This window comes from Danio rerio, chromosome 20 (genome assembly GCF_049306965.1).
Source record: "Danio rerio strain Tuebingen ecotype United States chromosome 20, GRCz12tu, whole genome shotgun sequence".
NCBI lineage: Eukaryota > Metazoa > Chordata > Actinopteri > Cypriniformes > Danionidae > Danio > Danio rerio.
In genome coordinates, this window is record NC_133195.1 from 19,696,741 (window position 1) to 19,717,295 (window position 20,555).

The 20,555-nt window shown below is 36.6% G+C and overlaps 1 long non-coding RNA gene across 1 annotated transcript in view; it reads left to right on the forward strand.

The window, feature by feature from the left end:
- Window positions 1-2,100: 2,100 nt before the first annotated feature.
- LOC141379546 (uncharacterized) overlaps window positions 2,101-20,555 on the forward strand; it is a 249,416-nt gene continuing 230,961 nt past the window's right edge. Inside the window, exon 1 of the long non-coding RNA XR_012396380.1 lies at window positions 2,101-2,216. This is a non-coding gene — a long non-coding RNA (uncharacterized lncRNA). The remainder of the gene's footprint in view (window positions 2,217-20,555) is intronic.

Consider the following 20,555-nt stretch of genomic DNA (forward strand, 5'->3'; position numbering starts at 1 on the left):
GTGACGTCAGCGGAGGCAGCCTCACGCTGTCACTTACGTCGGGGTCTGACAGAAATTTAGGGACTAGAGCCATTCGCGGAGGCGTGCTCACGCTACTGATGACCCTAGAATCACAGGTGGAAGGAAAAGTGAAGAGGGACTGCCGGCGTAAGTGACGTCAGCGGAGGCAGCCTCACGCTGGCACTTACGTCGGGGCCCGACAGAAAGTTGGGGATTAGAGCCGTTTGCGGAGGCGTGCTCACGCTACTGATGACCCTAGAATCACAGGTGGGAGAAAAAGAGAAGAGGGGCTGCCGGCGTAAGTGACATCAGCGGAGGCGGCCTCGCGCTGGCACTTACGTCGGGGCCTGACAGAAAGTTGAGGACTAGGGCTGCTTGCGGAGGCATGCTCACGCTACTGATGACCCTAGAATCACAGGTGGGAGGAAAAGAGAAGAGGGGCTGCCGGCGTAAGTGACGTCAGCGGAGGCGGCCTCGCGCTGGCACTTACGTTGAGGCCTGACAGAAAGTTGGGGACTAGGGCCGTATGCGGAGGCATGCTCGCGCTACTGATGGCCCTAGGATCACAGGTGGAAGGAAAAGAGAAGAGAGAAGGGGCTGCCGGCGTTGGTGACATCAGCGGAGGCAGCCTCACACTGGAACTTGCATCAGGGCCTGAACAAACCTGGTTAATCTGCAAGGGGCATGAAGGAAGACTCCGCTTGTTAAGTGGTGACCTATTGGTGACGTAAGTAATGCGGGTTGGTTTCCGGGTCCAAGCCGCCACTCATTTGAGTTGAGAAATTTCTTCGTTTATGATCACTTTAAATTCTTATCACACAATAAAGTTAATTTTATACAATAAAGTTAATTTTATACAAAATCAGTGTACACAAGCATTGCTTGCTGCATAACAATTACCAAAAAACAATAAGCAATTTATAAAAATTAATCACTTTCTGCCCGTCAGATATAAGGTGTGGACGTATGTATAGGGTATATGCTGAGCTACTGCTGTTCCCATGCTGATACACTTCCAGTGACCTGTTATTGTGAACTTTTTCCGTTTGTACGGTTCCTTATACAGCATCGATGTTGTAATGTCATTAAAATACATTCAGTTAAATAAACTTTAGCATTTATTTGGTTGCTCAAGCGTAAAATTAGACAGAAGCTGTTTACTCGCACGCGGTCGTCAGAATCGGCAGGCTAACGCATAAGCTCCATTAAACATACTGGGGTCAAATAAATGCTCATATTATAAAGATATGGCGATATCACTCAGCTAGTGGAGATCTCTCATTTTTAAAGAAAATAGACCTTAAACGCACTGGCTTTGCATTGGCATTCAATTCGCCGGAAGTGCTTAGCCCAGGTTACTGGGAAATTAAGAGTCCTATTAGCATGCTTCGGCATATACCCCGTTGTGATAGTGATTTCGAAAGTAATAAATTGCTTTGTAAACATTATAATTAACATTTCATGAGTCTCCCCATGCAGTAAGTTGAGAAATTATTTGTTTATGATCAATTTTAAACATATTACACGATAAGTTAGTTTTATACAGGGTCGTGTTGTACACAACCATTTTTGGGCTTGCTGCATAACAAATACCAAACATTTTTTTTAACAATTTATAAAATTAATCATTTGCATCATGTATGAGGCATAGACATTTATATTGTGATCATGATTTTCGAAAGTAATAAATCGCTTTGTAAACGTTATAATTACCATTTCATGGGTCTCCCTATGCAGTTGAATTAGAGCGCTTGGACCCGGAAGCCGCTTCGCGTGACGTCACACTCACGAGCGGACTGGCTTGTTATTCCTAAATTTGGCGCGCCGAGAGCAGGGATTGCGGGCGCTACTAAGTGGAAATGTTCCGTGCGTGGGGGGTGGATGAGACCGTAGCGGAGACGTGCTCACGCTGTCATGGCGAATTGGCCGATGGTGGCGCTTCGCCTGTAGAGCGGTGGCCTGGCACTCGCTTGATCTGGGCCGGTGGTTCACAACTGGGGAGCGGCTCAGGTTTGTTGCCGGTGTCTGAAAGAGCGGCGGCGTGGCGGGCCTAAGTTAAGACCGCGGACTCTGTTGATATGCTCTGCCGGGTGCTGATGCGCTGGACGTCGGCTTGGAGTTTGCAAGAGGAGCCGTGTCATCCTCATGGAAATTTGCTGTTTGGACGAGGCTACCGCGATTGGATGTGCCAATGCTGAAGTCGTGAGATGCTGCAGGTAAGACAGCTTTGGTATATATAGGCGTTGCTCAGAAACTGATTTGATGATGGGATAATTGTCAATGACGTATTCGATACTGAAACTTCTGCGCATGCTCCTCCCGAAATTTGTTTACAAACATCACTATGTGAGAACCGGACCTTGTTGAAACCATGGTTGGAACCCAGACAGGCAGTGAGGCAAATTAATATAGAAAGTGGACTAAAGTGCACCAAATGATCTGTAATTAAAAGGGAAAAAAAAATAATATATATATATATATATATATATATATATATATATATATATATATATATATATATATATATATATATTAGTGCTGTCAATCGATTAAAAAATTAACTAATTAATCGCACTTTTTTGAAAATTAATCGCGATTAATCACATTTAAAAGACTGAAATTTGTAATTTGGGCTATTCAAATGTAAAATTTATGTAAATGCCAGACAAAAATTAAATTCAAAATGAATTTTTAAATTCAAAATATTGCAGATATGTAAAATGGAAAATTATAATAACAATAAAGTATTGAATACAAACAATTGTATTCATTGAGAAGTTTTGTTGCTGTGAGTTGAGAACGTTAATTATAAAGTATAAACAATTTTACTCAGTCCTCCTTTACATTCAGTCACTTGCTAAGACAGTCCAGTCTGTTGACATTATCAGGGAACAATGTGGCCCTTTTCTTTTGAATGATGCGAGCTGAGAGTGCAACGCAATCTCACAGCAATTCATAACTTTTTGATTTAATGGCTACGGACGTTTATGCAGGATTGTTGCTAAGAAACGTGTGCTTGCGTGCGCACACCGCAAGACAGGGCAGGCCGAGCGATTCCCTTCAGATTCAACACATATGATTGCGTTCATCAAATTTGCTTAAACTAAGCGTTCTAAAGTATGGCTGTATTTCACTAGGATTCTGACACAACAACGCGAAGCAGACACTTGCGTGTAAGGATGAAACTCGTCAAACTTAATGACACATTTGAGGGCTCATGCTGAAAGGCAGATGAATGCGCTGTCTGACAACTCACGACATCATGTCACTTTCTGAGTACATTTACATAAGACACCAATACTCTGATTTTAATATGATTTAGATAATAATCTTATTAAAAGTCTACCATGTAAGCAGCAATTTTTGTCTACCTTAAAGGACCACTGAGTCACGAAATGTGGAGATTTTTCTTTCTGTTCACCATGCGGTATCAAATTCCATTAAAACAGAAGTCGAAAGTTAAAAATGAAACACCCGAAATTGCAATGAACTTTGGAGAAAACACTGGAGAGACTGGTGATGCAACATTAATTGTTTTATACTGTTTTTAATTGTTGTATAGCCACGTCAGCCACAACAGGAAATAAAAAACAGCAACTGTGTTAATTGCATCAATTTTTTTAATGCGGTAATTATTTCAAATTAATCGCTTGCGTTAACGCACATATTTTGACAGCAATATTATATATATATATATTATTAATCATATATATATAATTAAAAAAATGTATTTAGATACATAAACTACAGATACTGGAAGCCTGTGCTGGCATTTCTCCTGCGGTGTTGCTATCAGTGTGTGAAGAGTGGGAGATAAGGGTTGCATTGACAATCTAACACAATGGGCAGCACATTGAACACATTTTACATGTGTTCAGAAACTTGTAAATAACTCATGAAAGAATGAAGTTGCATTAAAACCAACCAGCACACCATTGTTTTTCTTGTGAAATTCCTAATTAATTTTATGTGTCAAATGATCCTCTTCCTATTGAAAAAACAAAAGTTGGATCCAAGATGGCCGACTTCAAAATGGCCACCATAGTCACCACCCACTTTGAAAAGTTTGCCCCCTCACATATATGAATGTGCCACAAACAGAATGTTAATATCACCAACCATTCCTATTTTATTAAGGTGTATCCATATAAATGGCCCACCCTATATGCAAAGCAACAAGCGACCGTTCATTTCAATGGAGAGTGAGCAACTATCATCTATGCACAATGGTGCCAGATAGAGCTGGCTTTTCCCTGGCTAAAAACTGCCCAAAATATTAGATTATAATTTTACCTAATATTTAATAATCAAAATTAACCTTGTTAAGCAACCAACACCAGCAGTCACCAGATCATATTGAAACACTCCCCCTCTCACCACACACTGCACTTAATGTTGTCTAGATTACATTAACTATTAGAGTATGTTTTACTTTTAAAAGGGGGTATACATTTTTCCCATTTGGTGTTTTAAATTCTTTTGAACATAATTAGGTGCTGCTTGTCAATCAGACAACGCTTCTGTGTTTGTTCTTGATGTCAATTGTGAAACAAAATGATTGAAAAAAGTGTCATGATAAACCAATGGGAATTTAACTGCAGGCGCTGTGTGATGCTCATGCATCAGATTCAGATTTTGATACGATTTTCCTTCACCTCCTCTTGCGGTGGGCCCACGCAGTATGTAGTTTGTAGTTCGCGCTATGCACTGATCAAATAAGTTGTATTTAAAATTTACATTTAAAAACCACCCAAATTTTGTCAGCCCGCCAATATCATTTTTATCACCTAATCTAGCAACACTTTATACGCGAGCAACAACAACCATTGGTGACCATGTGAGCATGTCGAACGACGCAACAAAGTTGAGAATCCTTCAAATTTTTGCAAATGAATAGCAACTTTCTTGAGCGTCAGCCAATTGGAGCACCAGTGGAGCTCACTTGATCCTCTTTCAGCTCACTCAGAGGCCAGTTGTATTCTCTGTGCTGTAGACCTACACAGATCTGCGTTTGCGGAAGATCGCCATCGAGAGCGACAGGCATCTACAAAGTCGCTGCTGGTGTGAATGAGGCATTATGAAGTGAAACGATCGATCGGTGCAAGAAACTAAACATTATTTATAACATTTTCCGTCCGTTTCTATTGTAATTGGGCCATGGTTTTACTTCTACAGCAAAAACACACAAAACAAAACAATAAAGGAGTCACATAACTTGGATGGCCTGCAGGTTGATCAAACTAGATGCCATTTTTACAATTAAGGCTGATTTATACTTTTGCGTTGAGTGATTGGTGAGACACATGGCACCTGCCTTGCGTGTAGTCTTGCATTTATAATTCTGCACACTGTTTGTGTTTTCAGCAATAACACTTCCGAAATGCTAGCTGGCAGTAGATTTTTAGATTCCTCTGTGTCGAGTTTCTTTGCGGGTAAATTGAGTAAATTTAGTACAAACTTGAGTTATTCATGCAAATATTCTATTCACAAGCATTAATAAGGGTATTTTATTACGTTATTTATATTTAATTTTTCATTTATTTATTATTTTTTAGGGTTAAGCATTAAACTGATCGAATGAGACCATAGAGACTTTTATTTAAAAGTGTATTATAAAATATGACAATTACAAATGGTTCATTTATTTTTTTTCTCTGTTCATCAATAATCCTGAAATATACAGTATGTAAAAATACAAGATAAATAAATAATGTTTTCCATAAAATATTAAGCAGCACACATCTTTTAAAATGTTTCTCTATTTATCAAATAATCCTGAAAAAACTAGATATATTAATAACGTTTTCCATAAAATATTAAGCAGCAGACATCTTTTAATTATTTTGTTCTATTCATCAAATAATCCTGAAATAAATAAAAGAAGATATGTAAATATTGTTTTTCATAAAAATATTAAGCATTGCAAATCATTAAATTTTTTCTATTCATCAAATAATCCTGAAAAACAAACATGATATGTAAATGTTGTTTTCATAAACCTTATGCAGCACAACCTTTTTAAAAAATATTGATCAATAAAAAAATAGAATGATTCCTTAAGGATCATGTGACAAATGAAGACTGGAGTAGAGATGCAGAACATTCAGATTTTATGGTAAACATATTTTGTAGAATCACTGTTTGTACTGCAATTTTTATTCAATAAATGTGGGATTTTTTTATAGACAAAGAAAGCCATTTTTGTACATAAAGAATGTAGAATCTAACAGACACACACTTCTTAACTGTAGATTTTTTGCTTTATAAAAATACCAATAGCAATATATATTTAATGTTTTCGACTGATCTTGAGTTTATGACAAAGGTCAAGTACATCTTCAGACAAAAAGTAGATTGTGGTATATTTGAAAGGCCAGACTCATTACTTCGACTTTTATAACTTTATTGCCTTATCACAGTTAGGCTGAGGTCATTCAGAGGAGTCACAAATTGAATTTCCAAACTTGATCTAGAACTGGACTTTATCCCTTCAGCCTTATATGCCACCAGTGTTGTAGATTTCTTTAACTATTTGTGATTTAAACAGAAAGGATTGGACCTGTGAGGCAAAACGTTGCAGTGAAACACTTGCGTGACAGTTGTAAAAGCAATGTAAAAGGCATGTTTGCTTGATTGAATAAATTTTATCCTATCCTAGCATGTTTATAATCTAAGCTATACATTACATATACAATTATTATTATTACTATTTTTATTATTATTATTAATCTCATCATCATCATCATCATTATTATTATTATTATTAGGGATGTAACGGTATCAGAATTTCACGGTACGGTAATACCTCGGTATGAATGTCACGGTACGGTATTTATTGAATCATTTACAGGAAAAAACAAAACTTATGAAAATACTCCAAAAAAGTGCCAAAAGTGTCAATGACATACAAATTAGCCATCTATCTGTAAGCTTTGAAACAGGAACTTCAATTTTAATAACAAAAAATTATTAAACCATGTAAAAACAATAAAGTTTCAATTTAGTATTGTTGAAAACTCATCACATTCAACATTTAATCACACTCAGCCCATCTACACAGATGAGAGCTCTGCTAGTCGGACTTCTCATCAAGCATCTCCTGCTGGATCTAATCTCACTATATTTATTAAACGGGATATTTCATTTATCTTGTTGTCTTTATCTAACGACATATTCCCTGACTTTGGTCATTGGAATCTATTACTTGTTCTCAGGTAACGTGTTTTGGCTGAGCGCAAAGATGAGCGCAAAGATAAGTTAATGATTAATGTAACCACGTACACTCTGTATATTGACTGATCGCTTGCCTTTATTTCCTATAATGTATAAACTTATTGTATGTTATACTTTTAAAATGGCCATTATCGATTATTAAAACTGATACTCAGCAAAAGAGAGGCTGTGTTTCGTATTTTCACTTAAATTGAAAGGAGGCAGTTGTTATCGGCTACGTTTTGTTATAAATATCCACACAGTGAAGATGACGCTCATCTTATGCAGCACGACGCCTCAACATGTCTGCTGTCTAAGTTGCTAATATTAAAATGAAAATAGGCAGTTCCTTAAATCATGTTTACATTTTATTGTTGATAAAGTGAAACAACGAAGCCAGGGTGATGTGAATGAAGTTATAAAGTACACTGTTCCCTTTGAAGATTTACGTGTGTCCTCAGTATAGTCTGCTTTTCCATATCAAACTGAGAAGAAGAGACTGCAGCCTTGATCAAACTTGCGAAGTCTGAACTTACAAGGAGAGGATGCAGGACTGAACTGTGCGTGTTAGGCTACTTAATATTCAGGAAAAGCCCCAATCAGAGAGGCGAACGTCTGCAGCCCCGCCTCCGTTTTCAGATGTCTCCGTTTTCCATTATCCACACTGAGATATTATCCACACATTTCGAAACGCTCCGTTTTCGGCGCTCGAGAACTCCGGCGTAGTGTGGACGGTTGGCGTAACCGTAGCAAAACTTATGCGTTTTTAAACTAAAACGCATTAGTGTAAACGGGGCCTTAGAGTTTTCCAGCTCTTTTCATCCCCGATTCTAGCAGCACACTCCTTTTCCGCATTACTCTATCTGTAGCGACAACAGGCCGCAAGGGATGATGGTCAAGCATGGGCTGAGGGGTATTGTAGTTTTCGCTACCTCCCGTTCGCTTCATTCGCCTAAGCAAATTTTCTCAGAAGACCTATAGTTTTACCGAGTCATGCGACTTCGGTAATATCGAAAAAAATTAATATTGCGGTATGACGGTATTTACAATACCGTTACATCCCTAATTATTATTATTAATAATATTAATATTAATAACATTCTTAATGAAAAGAACATACAAAACTTTCCCACTACACTTAAAAAATGCTGTTAAAACTGCTTATTTAAAACAAGCTGAAACAACACAGTTCTGGATTTTTTTTGGAATACAATCTATTTGTTTCCTATTCAATCTATTTAATTAGTAAAAACTAACATGTTACCTTAATTCCTTCATGTTGCCCCAACAACGCTTAATTGCGTGGAACTCAGCATGTATTACACTTTATAAGGAACCGTTTGTGGAACCATTGATGCCAATAATGAACCTGCATTGTTTTCATGTTCAAGCATTTAAATGCTATGCCAATTGCTAAAATATGTAAAAACAACAAAAACAAAACAAACAAACTGTGAGATTATAAATGCAAAGACACTAGTGTTATTTGAAATAGTGTATTTTTCTCCATAGCCATATTGCAGTGATATAAGTCTCTTTTTTTTTTTATTTCCCGATGTTAAAGTAGGATCCAAATCCTTCCCATTTTGAGGCGCACCACAACGTGACGTAGGAGTGCAGTTTTCCCGCTCACCGAATTGATTGACAGCCACATATTATTGTCTTCGTTGTAACATATAAAATCATATCCACAAGACAATATTTGCACAAAGCAACTAAGATTAAAACATTCAGTTAGATCTCTTTTGATCATCTGCACCTCAAAAAAAAAAAACAAAAAAAAAAAACAGCACTAAAGCACCTGCATTCATCATCATATGCTATCGCGATCTCTTGCTTCATATGAGATCAGACGATCGCGACTGCTATAGTTTTTCCAGTTGTGCTATTTTTTGGTATTTATCTTTAGAAAATCACTAAAGGCATATATATATATATATATATATATATATATATATATATATATATATATATATATATATATATATATATATATATATATATATATATTATGTTATCATTGTAGTGTCCGGTAGTGGAAATACATTGAAACTTTAGTAGGCACTCCAGTCTTTGAACCTAGTATTTTCAACAAAGGCTTATGGTCTGTGATCAGAACAAAAGGTCTCCCAAACAAGTAACTGGAAGTTCATCACGCCAAATACTAAGCCTAAAGCCTCTTTTTCAATTTGAGAATAATTTTTTTCTCAGCTTTTGTCAACATCCTGGAGGCAAACACGATTGGCCTTCATTCAGTGTGCAATTACGGCTCCTACTACTACTGGAGATGCATCACAGGCCAACAGCAACAGTAGAGTTGAATTGTAATGAGTAAAAACTTGATTTGACATTAAATGTCTCTTTGCATTTCTGAATGCATTTTGACATTACTTTGACCGTTTCCACTCTACAGCCTTATGAAGTAGAATGAGAGTAGAAAGGCTGTGAATGAATTTGACATAACAATTTAGCAAAGCTAGAAAATACCTCAATTCAGTTACATTAGTGGGTACCGGGGCATTTTTAATAGCATCTGTTTTTTCCTTCATTGAATGAATACCTTCAGCATCAATGATATGTCCTAAATATGAGACAATACTCTGGAAAAAAGCACATTTGTCTTTTCTGGCTTTAAGATTGTAAGCTTGCAGCCACTTTAGAAGTCCTTCTAAAGCATCCTTATGCTGTTGTGTGTCACTTCCTGTTATCAAAATATCATCCAGGTAACAGATTACACCCTCCATACTTTTCAATACCTGATCCATGATTTTCAAAAAAAATCGCAGGTGCACTTGACATCCCATACGGTAATGTGTTAAAGGTATACAACCCCTTTTGCGTGTTAATGGTCAGGTATCGTTTGGAATTATCCTCAAGCGGTACTTGTTGGTACGCCTGAGATAAATCCAACTTGGTAAACCTCTGACCGCCTCACAATTTGGTAAACAAATTCTGAGTTCTTGGTAACGGATACTGTTCAACTTCCAACCAAGGATTTATAGTAACCTTGTAGTCTCCACAGGTCCTTACAGTATTGTCCTTCAGGAATACACACTATAGGAGCAGCCCACTCACAATAACTGACAGGAGAAATCACCCCATCAGCTTTTCGACAACTCCATGCCAACCATCTCGTTTAAAGCAAAAGGTACTGGGCGGGGCTTGCAAAAATTAGGCACAGCACCTTTTACAACATGAAGCTTTGCACTAATGTCTTGCAGCAACCCTAATTCAGGCTGAAAAACAGAAGAATATCTGTCACACAGTTGCTGCACCGTCTCAAAAGTGAGTTTGTTTACATGTGACCAATCTAGATTGAAGCGACTATTCCATTAGAGAAGGCCCACCCCCTTTTACCACTAACAATCCTAAACAGTGCTTTTTATCTCTACACTTTACTACTCATTTTCAACACACATGTGGCAGGAGATAACTTTACCTTGTGAAATCTGCACTGGTACAGTTTTTCTGAAATCACAGAAACCGCTGCCCCTGTATCAATTTCCATTTTTACCCGCAGACCATTTATCCTAACCTAACCATTGTATGGTTTGTCTACCTGATTGACATTTAAATCAATAGCTAACAATTATGTCCCTTTTATGTCACTGTCACTGAAAACTCTGCCAGCTGTACTCTCCGTGTGTGTACCGGGGTGAGACTGTGGCAAGCGGATGTTGCATTCCGTTTCATGTCGGCGCTGTAAAGTCTTTGCATAACTTTCTATTTTGCTCACAACCCCCGGATCAGGCGCACCTGAATTCGGCAACAGAGAGGCATCCAGGTGCTTGGTCCACTTGGCAGGCTTACTGTCATTCTTTTCTTTAAGAAGTGCGTGGCAAGCGCGCGATATGTTCTCTTCCATTACATCGGTAGCATGGTTTAGCATTTTTTAGGTGCAATTTGCCACTGCCTTTCTTTTCTAAAACGTGTGTTTTAAAAGTCCTCTGGGAAAACTGTTGTGAGCTCTTAACAGTCACTTCATATGCCAAACCCATCTCTACAGCCAGTGCAAGGGTTAATTCTCCAGAATGAGCAGCAGTTAACAGGCAATCTCTTAACTCGGTGCTTCTTACTCCACGCACAAATCTTTCACGTAGAGCTTCCTCCAGAAACTGTCCAAACTTGCAAGTGACTGACACTTTTTGTAAATTTGCCACATACTCACTTATCGGTTCACCTTCCAACTAATTCCTTGCATGGAATCTCTCTGCAATGAAATTCGTTCGTTTCTTCATAGTGAAAATCCTCGGGCTTTCTATATGCCATTCTACAAGGCTTTCTACAAGGCTACTAATATTTACCCTCCAAAATGCTCACTTAGTTCACAAGCCTTAATGGAGTTATTCCTAACTCTGTTTCTGTACAGTAAAAATCCCATCCCCGTCGCTATTACTGTTGTGTCCCGTACTGGAAATACGTTGGAAGTTTACTGAAACACAGCATTATATCGTTTTGAACAAAGAAAAAAAAGATTATTCTTTAGTGGTTTTACAGCAGCACGGTACTGTCCACACTCTCTCAGATCTCACTAAACCTGCTATAACCCAGCAGTGCCCCCTGTATACAGTTAATCACAGGCATTTGTACAGAAAACACACAATTACAGCTGAACTTGAAAAATAACTTCAACAACAGCAGCTTCCAGCATAATGAACAATAAAAAAAAATACACTTCCTCTTTTCTTTGTGTCGTTTATTTATAAACTAATTTCGAAAGGATTTATACACAAACTCCAACTAAACTCAAGACGTCGGCAATCCAAGCCTTCATAATAAAGTCGAACTCTCACTGCTCTCCTAGCGGTGCACTCTCGGTAATGTATATAATACGCTTTAAGGAAAGCCTCGCTGAAATAACTACTCTCCAACAAGAACTAAACATTTAATAAATCTTTTGAAAGAGAAGACTTGCGTGACTAGAAAATTTCAACCAAGAACTTACTCTTCAAGCCTCCCGCCCGTCCAGATCCATAAAGTAATTTTACTGCAAGGATCCAAGCATTCTAGTCTTTAAACATTAGTCCACGATATATTCATACATTGATAAACATCCATGAATTGCACTGAAAATATCCAAACTAGTCGCTGGAATGCAGTAGCGTCTTTCACACAAACGCTAGTAATATTTGGTAAACAAAATGGACGCAGATCTTTGATTGACACTTCGAGCCAACAGCTGACTTTATTTTAAAAACAATATATTGTTAAAATGAAACTAAAATATTTTTTATAGAGAGAATTATGTATAATTACGTTTTCTTATTATTTTAAATTACATTTAAAACTTTGTAAAAATACAAACAATAATTATAAATTAACAGCTTGACTCTTATTTTAGCTATTGATCACTAAATTATAGTAATTCTTCGCATTATCCATACAGTATTTTTCCTGTTTTCTATTTTTGATTTTGATTACCACTAAACGTGAATTATTTGGAAAAATACAATTTTAAGAAGGGGTCAAAGTCAATATGGAGCCAAGTTTTTTACATTCTAGCAACCTTAATGTACAAGTTATTTTCAAGATACTAGTTCACCATTTGATCCAAACTGGTTTACAGATCAAGTTGTGACCAGATGAGAAAGTCTTTACAAGCTCAAATTTTGCAAAACCAATCCACATTCACAATAGCATAGAACCAGAGTTTGGTGTAACAAGTTTAACAGTAACACGTTACTGTACTCTAATTACATTTTTAGGGAATGCAGTAATTTAATAAATATACACATAAATACAGTTACTGAAGTCAGTGTAATTGCGTCATTTTCATTACAAATATATTTTGTAGAGAAAAAAAAATCTTTTAAATTTTCTACTGCAACGTCAGTTAATAAGCATGCATTTTTAAATTGTTGGAGAACGCGAGCTGAAATGGTTGCTGTGGTCGCTTCTTCAAGTGAAATACAGACATCACCTTGATTTCTTTGAGTGTAAAAGCAAAAATATTGCTGTGAAATGTAGTCTGTCCAGTCTCTAAAATAGACTGCTTTTAACTTGACCAGACACTTGTTCAAGCACTTGAATAGAAAGCATTCTATGACAATTCTATGACAATATGACATAGGACACCAGCGCCCAAAAACACAGCGGTCCAACACGCAGCCTAAACAAGCTAAATTGAATTTTTGTGCAGGATTGGGAGTGAATGTGTCTTCTGAATGTGAAGAGAAGCGTAGCTGCTTTTGGGGCCGTTCACATATCGTGTCTTTTGTACGCGCAAGTTCGTTATTTCTAATGGAGGTAGGTGGCTTGCGCGCACGTATTCGAAGCGTATGTTCAAAACGCATTGTAGTGGCATTTTTGCCTTAAGCCGCTATCGCTGTAAGGGTAAACAGTGACGCGTGAGTCTGCTGTGAATCCTATTCTCATCTTTATTTTATCACATCTTGTGCTATCAAGTCAGTGAAATTGCTTCTCAGTAGCACCCGTCACCACACACAATCTCACAGTCTGAAAATTGTTTCCTCTTCCCTTCCTACTCCACCTACTACCTGGCTTCCTTAAATCCCAATTTCGACAAAATAAAAGTCTTAATTCACAAAATTACAACAATAAAGCAAGTGCTTAGACATGAATAATATACAAATACAAAATACTCTAACCTGTATACAATAATTATCAAATGTTCATTTAATAATAATAATCATTTCATCCAATCAACCCATTTAGTCCAAACATAAAAATAATAATAATAATAAGAAGAAGATTAATAATAATAATAAAATAAATAAATGGCTCCAACACACTTTGCGTATGCTCACATTTTCCAGGTGCACCAGTTGAAAACCTTGAGTCACACAACAAGAACTCACCAGTCAGCTTCATACTTTGTAAGGTATATAAACATTTCGGTAGACTAGTTACTTTACACAAACACAGAACCCCCAAACACTGCAGTGCTATTGCATACTATGGATCTCAAGGATTATAGGTATCCAGTTTTCTTTATGTCTTCTTTTAAAACAAGTGAATGATGAGTTTTGGGCAAAATTGAGTCTTTTGAATGTCAAGCTGCTGTGATCAACACATTGTAGTGTTTTTCAGTGAATATTCAATTATTAAAAGAGCTGTTTTGTATTTTTATAGGTACATTTTATATGTTTTAAAGTTAACTTTAATTTAATTAGTAATCTGATTATTTTTTGCATTAATTAGTATTAGTATTGTAATCAAATTACAAATTTCCAGTAGTAGTTAGTCATTTGTAATCTATTACTTTTTTAAAGTAACTTACCCAACACTATATCACCATCCAACACATCTCATGGTAATTCATAACTTTTTGACTTAACGGCTAATTCATACAAAATCGTACAATATTTCTTTGTTTAGGGGTGGGTTGGTTGCCATGCCTCTTTTTTTTTTTTTAAATCGACATTTTTGTACAAGTGAAGTCGAATTAACCACTAAACTGACAAAACGTAAAATAGTTATGTTTTCTTGTGAGATCATATATTAACCATGGCATTATGTCTTCAGCTCATAAATGCATTCGTTCCAATATCCAATATTTCCAATATGCGGATCGTTGCATTTTCTTTTCTGTGTTTAAGCTTTGAGCAGTGACATTTGCGTTACATTGACTGAACTAAACTGAATTTTTATCTGAAACAGTTTCAGTTTACTGTAAAATCTATGTTAAGCTGCTTTCACACAATTGTGAAAGCTCTATAGAAATAAAGATGATAGATGAGCCCATAAGCCAATAAATGCACAAGCAGATCGTGTATAAAAAACATTACACAAATAAGCCACAATTTCCTCAAAATGTACAACAATTATAATTTTCCACGAGAGTGCACTGGGTATCTCCATAATACTTTTCAGCTCATAAATTGTCAATGAATTGCTTTGACAATGCTCATAATCTACACACCTAAGGTCCTAGCTGGCATTTCAATACTTTATAAGGCTTTAATTGCAAGAGAAATCGCACAAAAATGTCTCACTGAACCATTACAGAGTAGAAAGTCTCAACAGACCTCGCAGTGTGTGTGTAGGAAAGCATGACAGCTTCCTCCCTTGTCATACAGTGAACAGTTTGTATTTTTAGCCATTATCACACTTTAAATGGGAGTCGTGTGAGAGCGTAGAAACTCCCACCACCTTATTCTGCACAGCTGCGAAAGGCCACGGTCTGCATGAGGCAGAGTGAAAGTTATTTGTCTGCATTTCCCTGATGCTCTTTAATTCGGCTCCACTTAGTCGTTAGTTTAACTTTCGTTTCCTTCCTCCTCAATCAGCGAGATGCGTTTGGAGATAATTGGATGGCAGGAAGTATGTGAGGTGGCCACGTAACGCCAGAGTCCCGCATCAATATGCATCAGAGGTTTGCTTTATGCATCTTTAATCAAACCTCCACTTCAGGTTGCGAGAACTTTCCTTGCTCTCAGAAGCATCATCTAATTATGACAGCAAATGGGAAGCTTGAGCACGGCGGACATTTGTCGTTTCCCTCCAATTAAGAAATGATGTTTTCCAGCAGTGCGGTAACGTTGTTTTTACGAGGGTTAATGTGATGCTTGACTTCTGGTTCATGTCAGATCTTATTTGGTTTGTTGGATGCAACTGTTTATCGGTTTAGTCCTATTTATGTTTATCAGATGTGGCAAGTAGGGCTGCACAGTATGTTGCAAAATTATTGCAAATAATTGTATACTCCACCGGCCACTTTATTAGGTACACCTGTAACTGCTCGTTAACATACATTTTTAATCAGCCAATCACATGGCAACAACTCAATATATTTAGGCATGTAGACATGATCAAGACAATCTGCTGCAGATCAAACCGGGCATCAGAATGGGAATAAAGGGGATTTAAGTGACTTTGAACATGGCATGGTTGTTGGTGCCGGATGGGCAGGTCTGAGTGTTTCAGAAGCTGCTGATCTACTGGGATTTTCACGCACAACCATCTCTAGGGTTTACAGAGAATGGTCGGAAAAAGAAAAATATCTAAGTTCTGTGGAAGCGAATGCCTTGGTGATGCCAGAGGAGAATGGCCAGACTTGTTGGAGCTAATAGAAAGGCAACAGTAACTCAAAAAAACACTCCTTACAACGGAGGTATGCAGATCTCTGAACGCACAACATGTCCAACCTTAAGGCGAATGAGCTACAGCAGCAGAAGGCCACACCAAGTGCCACTTCTGTCAGCTAAGAACAGAAAATTGAGACTTTAATTTATACAGGCTCATAAAACTTGGACAATAGAAGATTGGAAAATGGTGCCTGGTAGGATGGGAGGGTCAGAATTTGGTTTCAACAACATGAAAGTAAGGTTCCATCTTGCCTTTTATCAGCGGTTCAGGCTGGTGGGTTTAATGTTGTGGGGGATTGTCTTTGCAACTTTGATACTAATTGCGCATCGTGTCAACACCACAGCCTACTTGAATATTGTTGCTGACCATGTCTATCCCTTCATGACCACAGTGTACCCATCTTCTGATGGCTACTTCCAGCAGCATATCTGTCCATATCATAAAGCGCGAATCATCTCAGACTGGTTTCTTGAACATAACAATGAGTTCACTGTACTCCAATGGCCTCCACAATCACCAGCTCTCAATCCAATAGAGCACCTTTGGGATGTGGTGTGTTTGGTTAAGTTTAGTGAAACAAAAGATCAGTTTAATATGCAATAAAGCATTAATAATATAATATAATATAATATAATATAATATAATATAATATAATATAATATAATATAATATAATAATATGCAAAATTTGAATTATGTTTTTATTTTATTTAAAGTATCAGTGATGCATTTATAAAGGTTAGTAATTGTATTGACTTAAAATGAATATTTATAAGGGCTCTTATTCATAAGGCTCTTATCAACAATATAAACCATTCATTTATTTGACAGAACCAAATTTGTGTCACTTACTAATGAATCTTTGTAACTATCGGATAACAATGTTTTATCACTGCCGACTACATCTTTATGAATATTATCATGACTGACTTATACTTATAAATCATAATGATCATTCATTGAAAAAATGAAATGCAATAGTAAATTATTAACTAAAAACACTATTATAAATGCTGTCAATATAACAGTTTTTTTGTGTCTTTTTAAACATTTTTTATGATTCATTTAAAAAAAAAAAAGAGTTTTAATCTAGGCAACGCAGTGGCGCAGTAGTTAGTGTTGTCGCCTCACTGCAAGAAGGTCGCTGGTTTGAGACTCGCCTGGGTCAGTTGGTGTTTCTGTGTGGAGTTTGCATGTTCTCCCTGCTTTCGCTCTGGTTTCTCCCACAGTCCAAAGACTTGCGGTTACAGGTTAATTGGGTAGGCTAAAATTTTTCATTAGTGTGTGAGTGTGAATAAGTGTGTGTGGATGTTTCCCAGAGATGGGTTGCAGCTGGAAGGGCATCTACTTCGTGAAAACGTGCTGGATAGGTTGGTGGTTCATTCCGCTGTGGTGACCCCGGATTAATAAAGGGACTAAGCTAAAAAGAAAATGAATGAATGAATGAGATATAATCCATTATAGGTATGAGCTTCATTGAAGTGGTTGCCAGAAAATTAATTTGAAAAAAATAAAAAATAAATAAAACTAAATTTGGTAACAAAAATATAAATCTAGCCTGACAGCTCCCCATAAAATGTTTCCTTTTCCTCTGGTTTTAAGTAGCCTATTAGTCTTATTCTTCAGGAATCATTCTGATGATGATTTACTGCTCAAGAAGAAAACCTAAAAGTTCCTTTCTTTTTTCATTAATCTAAGCTATCAAAAATGTCTGAATGGAATTATAGTGAAACGTAGGGCTAGGCCATAATTCGATATAGAAAATTATCACAATTGAATTTTTTTTCGAAAAAACGATAATGACAGTTCGTTAAGTGTTCGATAATATTTACGCACTGTGCGTAATGCTGCGCAGTCATTTTGCAGCTTGCCGATCCGGATGCCACACACAGTACAAGTTTACAGCCATACAGTGCTAGTTGCACTTGCAGTAAGAAAAAAAAAAATAAGGTAAAAAAGGTCACAGTCACAAACATTGTTGACAAGAAAATCTCTATACTTCAGTAATCTGGCGCTGCTTATTTTTTTGCAATCTGACAGAAAAGAGAGCAACGTGCACTCAAACTCTGCAGACGACTCGTGTCATCAAAAGCAGGCAACACCACAAACCTGTTTCATTATTTAAAACAATACTACCCTTATAAAGATGCTAATAAAATTACAGACCCAAACAAGTGTTGGTAAACCAGCACAGCTACCCAACAGAATTTCATGTCATCATTTTCGAAAGCTGTGCCTTATGAGGAAAAAAAACAGAAAAGACAGACGAAGGATATGAAAAACAACACAATCTCAAACACATCTCAGTGAACACTTGATGCTTGCTGTAAACTATAAGCAGCATTATTTAAGGGCATTTGTTACGACATTGATAGGATCTTTTGTTGTCAAGCTTGTTTACTTTTTAAAATTAAGATATTTTCTTTGAAATCTGTAATACCACTATTGTCCCTCATTGACGGTCAAATAATCAGCCTTTTTTAAAGGACATACTCACAGAGGAGAAATCAAATGCTAAAAACATAATCTTGAAAATAATGAATTTAGAAAAGCAGCAATTATATGACAGATGTTTACAACAGCAGTGGATTATTAATCCCTATTTTCGAAGCATCATCCATTCACAGTAGTTTAAGATGGGCACGAACTAAAATATATAAATAACGAATTTTGTTTTGCATAATGTGTAACTCAATTTTAATGTATTTTTGTTGGTCTGTTATCTACAAAATAAACAAGAAGAACTAATAAGATCTGGGGTGAAGTGTTTTAAAACAAGCCTGCTATAGTATATGCTTTACGCCAAAGCTATCTATCAAACTGTTTTCATGGTTTCAATTTAATTATTAAACTAAGCACAGTTTGAGCAGCATGAGCTGGACAATCTTGAAAAACTATTCACAGCACTGAAAGTATTCTTAGATTAGCTCGGAAAAATAAAGAGAGAGAGAGCTCAGAAACTCACTAAGTGAATGGAGAGGCTCCCCGCATGTCTCGCCGTGATCTGCAATTTATAAAACGAGAGTCAGTGCCAGTCTGTGAGATAAAATTGGTTAAAACACCAGCAGATGTAATATAGATCTGTGCATAACAGGGTTTTTTATGTGTCCCGCAATATGTGATGTCAAAAGGGTGGCTCCATAAGTAAGGTAAACTGCACAGGCTTGATCACGCGTCTCACAGCGCAAAGCATAACTAAACCCCTTAAATGTCCATGCTTAATTAATCATCGAAAAGGTCTATAGATAAAGGGGTTATTGACAATCAATAGATCAAGTAATCGTTAGCATCCCTAAATAACATTAATGAATATTTCACCCTAAATTCACCATACTTTCAATTAAAAGGAGAGTTCATACAAAACTGAAAATTCTGTTATCATTAACTCACCTTTTTCTTTTTCCAAACCTGTTTTATATATATATATATATATATATATATATATATATATATATATATATATATATATATATATATATATATATATATATATATATATATATATGTTCTGACGTTGAACAATAATATCCAATAACTTTTAGGTATGTCTTTGGTTGTTGAAAACTTGAACAGTAAATGCTGAATTTTGTTTATTATTTTATTATTTATACTGTCAGACAGCTAAAACATATCACAAAATGTGTTAAATCAGCTGCTCAAAGCAGTTGGCATGCTGAAAATCCTATAAAATTGATAGATATAAATATTTGTTCTTTATTGTGATAATTATCTATATCGACTGATATGTAAAATATAATGTTTTTTTGCCATATCGCCCAGCCCTAGTGAAACGCAATGAAGGATTAACTGACACTGAAGACTGGAGTAATAGGAACCGCACTTCTTTAAATAACACTAAACAATTTTAATTATTCTCAACTTTTGACAGGAATACTTTACAGTGTTTGTTTTTTCCTCTGTGTCTGTCAGATCCACTGAGGTGTAAGCAGTGTGATGTTTAACTCTCCCATTATCAGCTTCACATCTGTGTGATTAATCCAGACGTCTTCAGATGTGGTTATATACAGCAGTAGTAACTGACTGCAATACTGAAACCAAAGGACAGAGCTTGACCTCTTTCTTTGTCTCTTTCACTTTCTCATTACAGTATGCTGTAAATCTCTGCCCTAGATATCAAAATGGCACAGTATATACACTGGTGGTGTTTAGTGTACTATATGGAATTGCCCACATTATGCCTCTGAGAAAAGTATAGAACCCGCAGAGAAAATAGTTAGTTTCTTTGATGGTTGACTTTCCACTAGTTTAAAGTGCAAATTGCAATTTACAGCCCAT